The sequence below is a fragment of the Girardinichthys multiradiatus genome, chromosome Y, assembly GCF_021462225.1.
Source record: "Girardinichthys multiradiatus isolate DD_20200921_A chromosome Y, DD_fGirMul_XY1, whole genome shotgun sequence".
In the NCBI taxonomy this organism is placed as follows: domain Eukaryota; kingdom Metazoa; phylum Chordata; class Actinopteri; order Cyprinodontiformes; family Goodeidae; genus Girardinichthys; species Girardinichthys multiradiatus.
In genome coordinates, this window is record NC_061818.1 from 25,926,096 (window position 1) to 25,937,336 (window position 11,241).

An 11,241-nucleotide genomic window follows, 5' to 3' on the forward strand; every position below is an offset into this window, starting at 1 on the left:
AGGCTGTGTTCTCTCTCCTCTGCTCTTCTCCCTGTACACCAACAGCTGCACCTCCAGTCACCAGTCTGTCAAGCTTCTGAAGTTTGCGGACGACACCACCCTGATCGGACTCATCTCTGATGGTGACGAGTCCGCGTACAGATGGGAGGTGGACCATCTGTTGGACTGGTGCAGCCAGAACAACCTTGAGCTCAACGCTCTAAAGACAGTGGAGATTGTTGTGGACTTCAGGCAGAACCCAGACCCACCTGCCCCCATCACCCTCTGTGACTCCACAATTGACACTGTGGAATCTTTCCGCTTCCTGGGAACCATCATCTCCCAGGATCTCAAGTGGGAGCCAAACATCAGCTCCCTCATCAAGAAAGCCCAGCAGAGGATGTTCTTCCTGCGGCAGCTGAAGAAATTCAACCTGCCAAAGACTATGATGGTGCACTTCTACACAGCCATCATTGAGTCCATCCTCACCTCCTCCATCACCATCGGGTACACCGCTGCTACAGCCAAGGATAAGGGCAGGCTGCAGCGTGTCATTCGGTCTGCTGAGAAGGTGATTGGCTGCAGTCTACTGTCGCTCCAGGAACTGTACACCTCCAGGACCCTGAAGCGGGCAGGGAAGATTCTGGCTGATCCCTCCCACCCCGGTCACAGACTCTTTGAGACTCTCCCCTCTGGCAGGAGGCTGCGGTCCATCTGGACCAAAACCTCACGCCACAAGAACAGTTTTTTCCCATCTGCCACCAGCCTTGTTAACAAAGCCCGGAAACCACCTTGACATTCTCCCTTTCCCCCACACCCCCCCTTTTTTTGCTGACAGGACACCTGTAAACTGTAACTCTATGCGTTACATTAACGCTCAGGTTGGACTCCTGCTTTACTTGCACTGCCATACTTGCACAATGATCACCTGCACTGTTGTATTGCTCTTGCATCTTATACTGCTCTATATTTACTCTCACTCACTTAAAACTGTGCACATATATTTATATTATATTGTAGATATGTTTATACTGTTTAATTTGTACTGTATTGCACCAACTACGCCAAAACAAATTCCTTGTATGTCCAAAAACGTACTTGGCAATAAAGCTTTTCTGATTCTGATTCTAAAAATGACAGACAGGACAAGTAGTATGTTATAAACTTGTAATTATTTTTCCTGTTGTTTTATAGTTTTGAGTTATAGAAAAAAAACATTTCTGAACAGTTGATGTAACATCTGGTCAAATCCAAAATGCAGCTTAGCCTTGGAACAAATCAGTCTCCTAAAACTCCTTATTGGTATTTTATAGGAACAAGTAACACTGATAAGGACAAAGGATGTGTAGTAGGACTTTCAGACTTTTTGTCTTTAAAGGCATTTGATACCATTATCCACTCAATGAACTATAACTTATAAAACTGTGCTTTATAAAGGATAAAAGCTTACCTATCATATCATACTCAGTATTTTCAAACTAGTGGTAGATGTCCTCATTTGCTGCATGTACTATGGGAGCACCACAAGGATCAATACTGGGGCTATTGATATTCACTTTGCTTATTAATGACATCCCACTGGTATTTGTTGATGTTAAAATTAGGCATATGATGCATACTCATACAACGTTTGTGTTAAACATCAAGAACGTAATACTGCAGAGGAAATTAAACATTGAGATGCAGTTTTGAATCCAAGTCTTGGGTTAAAGGAGCAGCATGTACAGGGGCTGGACAATGAAACTGAAACACCTGTCATTTTAGTGTGGGAGGTTTCATGGCTAAATTGGACCAGCCTGGTAGCCAGTCTTCATTGATTGCACATTGCACCAGTAAGAGCAGAGTGTGAAGGTTCAATTAGCAGGGTAAGAGCACAGTTTTGCTCAAAATATTGAAAAGCCCACAACATTATGGGTGACATACCAGAGTTCAAAAGAGGACAACTTGTTGGTGCACGTCTTGCTGGCGCATCTGTGACCAAGACAGCAAGTCTTTGTGATTTATCAAGAGCCACGGTTTCCAGGGTAATGTCAGCATACCACCAAGAAGGACCAACCACATCCAACAGGATTAACTGTGGACGCAAGAGGAAGCTGTCTGAAAGGGATGTTCGGGTGCTAACCCGGATTGTATCCAAAAAACATAAAACCACGGCTGCCCAAATCACGGCAGAATTAAATGTGCACCTCAACTCTCCTGTTTCCACCAGAACTGTCAGTCGGGAGCTCCACAGGGTCAATATACACGGCCGGGCTGCTATGGCCAAACCTTTGGTCACTCATGCCAATGCCAAACGTCGGTTTCAATGGTGCAAGGAGCGCAAATCTTGGGCTGTGGACAATGTGAAACATGCATTGTTCTCTGATGAGTCCACCTTTACTGTTTTCCCCACATCCGGGAGAGTTACGGTGTGGAGAAGCCCCAAAGAAGCGTACCACCCAGACTGTTGCAGGCCCAGAGTGAAGCATGGGGGTGGATCAGTGATGGTTTGGGCTGCCATATCATGGCATTCCCTTGGCCCAATACTTGTGCTAGATGGGCGCGTCACTGCCAAGGACTACCGAAACATTCTTGAGGACTATGTGCATCCAATGGTTCAAACATTGTATCCTGAAGGCGGTGCCGTGTATCAGGATGACAGTGCACCAATACACACAGCAAGACTGGAGAAAGATTGGTTTGATGAACATGAAAGTGAAGTTGAACATCTCCCATGGCCTGCACCGTCACCAGATCTAAATATTATTGAGCCACTTTGGGGTGTTTTGGAGGAGCGAGTCAGGAAACGTTTTCCTCCACCAGTATCACGTAGTGACCTGGCCACTATCCTGCAAGAAGAATGGCTTAAAATCCCTCTGACCACTGTGCAGGACTTGTATATGTCATTCCCAAGACAAATTGACGCTGTATTGGCCGCAAAAGGAGGCCCTACACCATACTAATAAATTATTGTGGTCTAAAACCAGGTGTTTCAGTTTCATTGTCCAACCCCTGTACAAAAGGCTCTTTCACGAAGCCTTTCCATCATAAAGCCGCAAAGACAAAATGCTTTTAAGTCCCTCCATAATAATGTTTTAAAAACAATAATGGTGGACAAAGTCAGTGTAGCAATGCTGTTGGTGGCCAAATGCTTAAATTGGTCCTGTGAATACCTTGCTTGGAGAGTCGGAGGCAATACAGTCAGGCTGACTTCTACCCCCTCTCAACTCATCGGTCCTTTGCCAAAACACACAGAGATGACAAAAAGGCAGCATAGTCACCCAACTTGCAGTGTTTCATGAAAGGGGCTATTTTTCTGTGAACTGGTAAAAAAGCAGTTAAAGTAGGATCAAATTACATTTATCAGACATATCAGAAATTTTCTGAAACATCTGAAGGGTACCTGAAGACAGCAATATTGCCTCAGACCTATTAATACATTTCTTCCTCATCTTCCTCAATATTTTCACTAAATTTAATATACTGAGCTTTGATAATTAAAGTGCGAATTTATTTACCGGGCTGGGAAAACTATTTGCTCCCTAGGATTTCAGCTGTTTTGGCGTTTTTGTCACACCTATATTTTTGGATCATACATCAAACTGTAATATCATAAAAGATAACTTGATAACATTTGTGTTTTATCATTTTTATCATTTTTTTATATACATACAGAAATATATAATGGAGTAAAGACGAAAATTCAATCTGGGAGACTCACCCCTCCTCCAGCTTCACCCAATGGCTTCTCCGTGCGTCTCCGCGCCAACCAATCAGCTTCAAGTCTGCAATAATCCTCAGCCAATGATCCTTCAAGACTCCACATTGAAAGTATCCCATCCATAGATCGAAAGTTACGTATGTAACTACGGTTCTATGAATCCCGGATGACCGCCAGAGGCGGTGCTTCAAGCACTGAATGATCATTCTTGCGCATGCGCAGGTCGAGAAATTAATAACAACATGGTTACATGTGACCTACCGGTGGCTCACGTGAGTCTATATAGTCACATGACACCGGGAGTCCAGTCCCGACAATCTTCTCGCGAGCACGCGGAGACCGAGGGCTCTGGCAGTCATCCGGGATTCATAGAACCGTAGTTACATACGTAACTTTCGTTCTATTTCATCCCTACTGACCACCAGAGGCGGTGCTTCAAGCACTGGATGACGCATACCAACAGGGTCCCGAGGGATCCCACGGAGACCTTAAGGAACACAGCAACACCACTAACCTCAGCGGGACGCAGAAGGCGGTTGCTCCAGTATTCCCTGCAGGGAATGCGGCGTGGCGACGTTCACCCTGTAAAACCTGGCAAAGGTGCAGGAAGCAGCTTCACAAATGGCCTCCAGAGGCACCCCGGTCATGGCAGCCCACGAGGTGGAGAGGCTTCTAGTGGAGTGACAGCGCACGCCGCTCGGCAGGGGCTGATCCTGCAAGGAGTAAGCCACAGAGATCATCTCCACAATCCAACGTGCCAACCGCTGTCTAGAAAGGGTCTGACCTTTCCGAGAGCCAGCATAACAAACGAAGAGACAGTCAGTCCGACGTATGGGTGCCGTGGAGCGGACATACGCCTCAAGCGCTCGGACAGGGCAAAGAGGCTCAGAGGGGCACCAGGATTAAATCAGGAAAGCCGGAGTGGCAGCACACTGCCAGCCACTGCAGGCACCTTTGGCACAAAGGAAGCATTAGTCCACAGTGTAACACCGGAGCCATCCAGGTTCCACCGACAGCATGGTTCAGACACAGACAGAGCATGCAATATTAGACAATATGCTAATATTTTGAGAAGGACCTGTAGAACTCTCAGCTGTCAGTCGAGCTTCGATACTTCTTCTAAACATCTACGAGATACTCCTGCCTGTAATCCAGCTCCTGCTACCACTTCACCTGGTCGTCCCCGGCAGCAGCTTCTCTTTCGAGCAGTCATCCGGCACCCCAGGCTTCCTCGTCTTCTTCTACTCCGGTTCTCCCTCAATCCTCCCTGCTTCATTCATTCCGTTCATGGACTCTCTCCAGCGCTCAAACTATCATCCATTACTCAGCTTCTTCAGAAGTTCGCTTCCATCTCTGCACTTCCTTGTCTCCGCTCTGCCGACGCTCAACCCGTTCCTTGGCTCCTCCCACTGTCATTACCATCGCAACGCTCATCCTAGCTTGTCTCTGAAGGTGAGATGTATCACTCCATTCTCTTTTCTCAACTATTCCTCATTCATATGCAATTCAGGTCGCTGCGTTACCACTCCTCTTTCACATTCAGGTAGATCATATACTCCCACGCATTCTATTATTTCACTCAGGTTCTGCTCCATATCTTTTAAGAGCAGCTCATTTATCTGGTTTCTCTCATTGTTACCATCTCCTGAGGTCGACCACTGTGTCACTTCCCCTGATGGCTGTACTGCTAAGTTTGAATCATCTCATCTCCGCTGCTATCAATCTCTCTTTCGGCGAACTCGTGCCGCCTTTAAGCATTTCAGACGTCTTCTGCTCTTAACCCTAAATATGCTCGATCTCATCAGTCCCTCATCATCGACATTCATTTCAAACACGGCCTTCCGATTTTCTACTGTCCAAAGCTACCGCACCCTGTTGGCGGTCAGACGCCTTGGAGCTCCACCGGTCCTTTTACCTCGGAAACAGTCACCACTCTATCTAAAGACTTTTAAAGGAACGATTCTCAAGCCGAATATTTGTCTCCACAATCTATCACATCACAAAGACCAAGAACTGCCTAGGGTGTAATTTAACTCGATTCCGCCATATTGTTCAATACAGGGGTCAGTTGCAGTGTTACCAGGTGAGAAATGTACGATTATCGTACTAAAGATGTAAAATTATCGTATTTTGAGGGAAATTATCGTACACTCGTCATAACCAAAATAACAAGTCTGTTGATGTGTTGAATAGCGTCTAACAGGAACTCGCAGCTTTGTGGCGTCAGTACGGAACGGATTTATCAACAGCTGCAGCCCCACAGTGCCGAGCTCTGCTTCTTCTTCTTTTCTTTTTTTCTTTTCCTCAATCATGGGCGGGCGCAGTGGACTATTCAGCCAATCATGGCCGTTCTTCTGAGGCCAACGCATTACGTCAGATGTAGGTCGCATTTAGAAAAGCACGATTGGCTGGAATTTCCAGCATCTGTTTCCGAATCCGGACACAGATGCCTTCAGGGTTCACAAAAAAACTCCGACAGACTTTGGCGATAGGCTGATGACAACTGATTACAACCACACATTCACGGAATGGTCAAATTATCGTACATTTGGCCTTTTTTAGGAATATTGATCGTACATCGTACAGAGAGAAAAATTATCGTACAAATACGATAATTATCGTACACCTGGCAACACTGGTCAGTTGATCTCTGTATCGTAGAAGTTTCACGTCTAGCCCTGTATTTGTCAGCTTCGTTGGTGCTACCAAATGTAGTCATATTTTGTGATTGAGTCTTGGCCACCAAAATCAACATAAGTAACATGATCCACATATTCACACTACTCCTTCCTCCTCTTACTTTTCTGAGGTGGCATATCAACATTTTTACTCGTCCACTTCTTCTCCTATGTCCCTCAGGTGCTTTCTGATTTCCCTGAGGTCCCTTTCGGATGTTTGCTCTCCTTTCCTGCAATGTGATTTGTGCCAAGATTTGACCTCCACACTGTATGTTCTGGAGCAAACCACTTGGAAGGGTCCAATCCACCTTGGGTCTTCCCAAGATCTGTGGAACACCCTTCTGTATATCCACTCCCCAGGCTCAATGTGTTCTGGCATCTCCCCTGTTGGCTCTTTTGTTAGGGCCTCCTGTGTGTTATGAAACAAAACCTTTACAGCAGATTGCAATTGTTGAATATAGTGTGTTAATTCCTCTCTCTGTGAATTCAGACTGGGTGCACAGCCTGACTGTAGACAGGAGGTAAAAGGACAGGGCATCATTCTTCCTGTCAGCAGCTCATGGGGAGTCAATCCCATGTGGGTGATGATCTTCTAGAAAACATCACCAAGGGCAGCGCATCCAGCCATTTCATCTTTGTATCAGCACACACTTTAGCCAAATGTTCTTTGATTGTGCGATTAGCTCTTTCAACGAGTCCTTGAGAGGCTGGATGATAAGCTGTCCCAAACTTGTGCTTGAACCAAAAGTACTCCTCCACTTTTTTCAAGGAGTCTGAGCTGAAGTGTGTTCCATTGTCCGAGCGGATGCAAAGGGGAACACCATGACGTGGAATAAGATCATTAATTAGCCAATTAAGGACTTCTCGGGCTGATTCCGTTTTGGTGGGGGTGGCTTCGACCCACCTAGAGAAAGGGTCCACACATACAAACATGTATCTACATCCTTTCACCCTGTTTTATCTGCCCATGTCAAGAAAGTCAATGACAATTTCCTGCCATGGCTTGTTGGGTACAGGAAATGCTCCATACCTGTTTTTAAAGTAACTTTAGGATTGTATTTTGAACAGATAGAACAAGTATTTAAAAAATATTTACAAACATCAATGAGGAAAGGGTGGCACCATTTTTGACTAATCAGACCAATGAGCTTGTGACTAGATTGGTGGCCCCTATGATGAGCTTCCTAACAAAGTAGCAATAGGAGAGCTGAGGAGGCCACGAGTCTCCCATCATGTGACCTCCACAGGCCAGTTTCTTTGTTTTTTGTTGAACCTTTGTCAGGCCATGCTTGTTTTTCATGGGGTGCTGCAGCTGTTTGCATGTCAATGAGTTCCATCAACCCTGTGTGGCTGCGGGGGTCTGGACTAACTGTGTTTTTGCATTTTTTGTCGCAGCGGCCTTTGCAGCTGCGTCAGCCGCGTTACTGCCCATAACTATTTTTGAGGTGCCAGATTGATGTGCAGAGCACTTTACAATAGTAACCTGTTCTGGCTTCATTGAAGCCTCTTTCAAGCGCAGCATTTGAGTCATATGTTTGACCGGTTTGCCTGTGGTGGTCAGAAAATCTGTTCTGAGCCAATGTTTCAAATCAACATGCACTGTTTTTACAGCATAAGCAGAATCAGTGTAGATGTTCAACTGGGTCTGGGAATTCCTCTAAAACTAGGATCCCGGAATCCCTAGTACTGTGGCATCTGGCTGGGATTGGGAGGATGGCAACAGTGGTGTTGGACTGATGGAGGGCTTTGCGCTGTTTGTGATTGTTGTGGCGCCGGCAAGGTTCTTCTTGGTGGTCCGTGCCGCGGAATAAGAACAGCGGCGTTCTATATGTCCTGGCTGTCCACACCTCCAGCAATAGATCTCTTTGTCGTATTGTTGGCCTCTGGGTCCACTAAAGTTTCTACCTCTGAATCTGGCTCTACCTCTGCTTGGTGGGTGTGCCTGTGGAGCATATTGATACATCTGATTTGCAGCTTCCTGAGGGGAATAGACAACTGGTGGTTCAGGCCTTGCCACCTGTGCTTGGGCTGAATTCCTTTGAGATTTTGCTGCCTTGTTCTCCCTCTTTCTCTCATTTTCCTGTTCCTTCGCTTGACGCAGCTGTACAGTTAAGAGTTGCTGCAGTAGTGTTTGTATTTCACTGCTTTTTCTATTTTCTTCTTCATCGGATCTCTCTAAGTGATACAATATTACCTCTATCCATTGATCTGATGGCATATTGTTCCCTCCAACTAATTTGAACATTTCCTCCTTCACTGACCTTGTTTGGCCTCTTATCATTGTTTGTTTAAAAAGCTTCTGCAACGGACCTGTCAATGGGCTGCTGTCTGTGTGTTCTTCCCATAGCTTCAACATCCTGTCTACATAGTCTTCTGCTGTCTCTCCTGTCCTCCGTGTGGTGTTATGTAGCAAATTAGAATCGGTTCTAGCTGGGAAAAACCATCCTGAAGGCAGTCCAAAATCTTTGTGACACATCTGACAAAGGGGTGGCTGGTGCCAAGTCCTCAGTGCCTGCAGCCATCTCTATGCTGTGCAGCTCATTTGGTTCCAGGTGGGCTGCTAAGCAAGTTCTTAAATCACCAATTGCTATAAACTGTCCACTAAATGCCTTCAGAAATTCTCTGATCCAATTGTGTGCTCCCTTCCTTGGATCTGGTAGCGTGCTTTTCAGCACTGATCTGTCGGCGTATGACAAGGGGTTGTAAGTAACTGTCTGCACTCCCCCAGCTGCATTATGAGTTTGGATTAATGGCATTTGTAGTTTTATGGAAGATTTGCAAGTGGCATTGTCACCCTGATTAGAACGTAAATTACACCTAGGTGCCACTGGATCTGGGGGTTTGGAGTAGACATTTTTCTTTTGACTTAACAATGGATGTGGATAGACATCATATCCTGCTCCTCTTTTGTATCCCCTGCTTATTGGTCTGGGGGTGCTAGTCTGAGTTGTCATGTCAATCACTTCATTTACCATGTTGGTAGCCCATCTATCCTGGCTGTCATGCTATTTAGACGATTATCTTCTATTGCTGGTCTATTCTGTTCCTCAGTCCCCCTCCATGTCTGGTTCAAATGTTCCTGCTGGTCCAGGTTTATTTTTTCCCTTCTGAGTGCCGTCTGTCTTCTTTTTTCCTTTATTTGCTGTGACATCAATTCTATTTTTTCAGAGTTTGTGTTGCATTTCTAATTTTCTTCTTTCACACTTTATTAATTCCTCTTCCATATCCTGTGGTTCTAGTATTATTTCATCCTCATCTTCTGACTCATGTATGCATGTGTGTTTGCTCTGTGCTCTGGTCCCCAAACTCTCTTCATCAGCTATTGTCGTGTTTCAAAGGGCATCCCTCACTGTTTCTCCAACTGTCTCCTTTAACTGTGACTTTGCGTTTTTCTTTTCTTCGCTCCTCATATGTGGGTTTTATTTCACATCTAAACCTGCCCTCCCGCAGTTTCACAACAGGCATTTGCATAATTGGATTTGATGGAACCATTGCATCCCCAGTTTTGTATAACATTTCTGTAACAACTTGATAAGGACCATGTTCCATTGCAGCAGCTGCATGTGGGGTGGGTGTTAAGAATGGAGGAGGTTTGTACTTACCGTTCGTAGTGCTTACAGTTCTCTCTTGGGCCTGAATCAATTTATTCCTCAACATGTCCATGTAACTGGCACATTGGGGGGAATTTGGTGGGGTCCCCTCTGCATCACCAAAAATCCCATCTTCTCTCATTTTTTCCACCCATTCAAACTGTCTAAGATGATATTCAACATCTTTGTGGGTGAAACCTGCTACTATATTTATCCTGCCTGCTTCCAAATGTGCTCCTAAAGAGCAAGATGGGAGCTCATTTTCTAGTGACGTCTCAGTCATTCTCTCACCTCACACGCACTTTCACACACTCTGGCCAACCAGGCGGTACAGCACTGTTTCCTGGTCCAAATGAGAGCTTATTTTGTTATCTCTCAGACACCAAAGTTTATTCACAGTAGAGTTTATTCAGTGAGCTATGGACTGTTAGCTTCGCATGTAGCAGTCAATGTCTGTCAGTCTAATCAGAATCAGCTTTATTGCCAAGTTCGTATATACAAACAAGGAATTTGACTCTGGTACACTTTGCTCTTTGGTTTTGTTTTTGTATTACAGAATATACATATTTATAATGTACAATATACGCATATATAATAAAAAGGTGCATTTGCAACATCTGTATGCTGTTGTTTTGTACTCTATTGAATGTTCAACAGAGAAACAGCCTGGGGGAAGAAACTGTCTTTGTGGCAGCTGGTTTTAGCGAACAGTGCTCTGTAGCGGCAGCCTGAAGGTAAAGCTCCGAACAGTTTATGTGCAGGGTGTGTGGGGTCTGCAGAGATTTTAGCAGCTCTTTTCCTGACCCTAGACCTGTATAAGTCCTGGATGGAGGGAAGGTCAGCCCTGATTATTCTCTCTGCAGTCCTGATTATTCGTTGAAGTCTGGACCTGTCCTGTTTTGTGGATGAGCCAAACCACACTGAGATGGATGAAGACATGACAGACTGAATGATGGCAGTGTAGAAGATGACCAGCAGCTCCTGTGGAAGGTTGAACTTCTTGAGTTGCCTCAGGAAGTACAGTCTCTGCTGGACCTTCTTTCGAACAGTGTCTATGTGTGAAGACCATCTCAGGTCCTCAGAGATGGTGGTTCCTAGGAACCTGAAGTGGTCAACGGCCGATACAGTGTTGTTGAGGATGGTGAGGGGGTGTATGGGGGTGGTGTTCTCCGAAAGTCCACCACCATTTCCACAGTCTTGAGTGGGTTGAGTTCAAGGTAGTTCTGACTGCACCAGTGTTCCAGCCGATCCACCGGCTGTCTTTATGCAGACTCATCACCGTCCTGGATCAGTC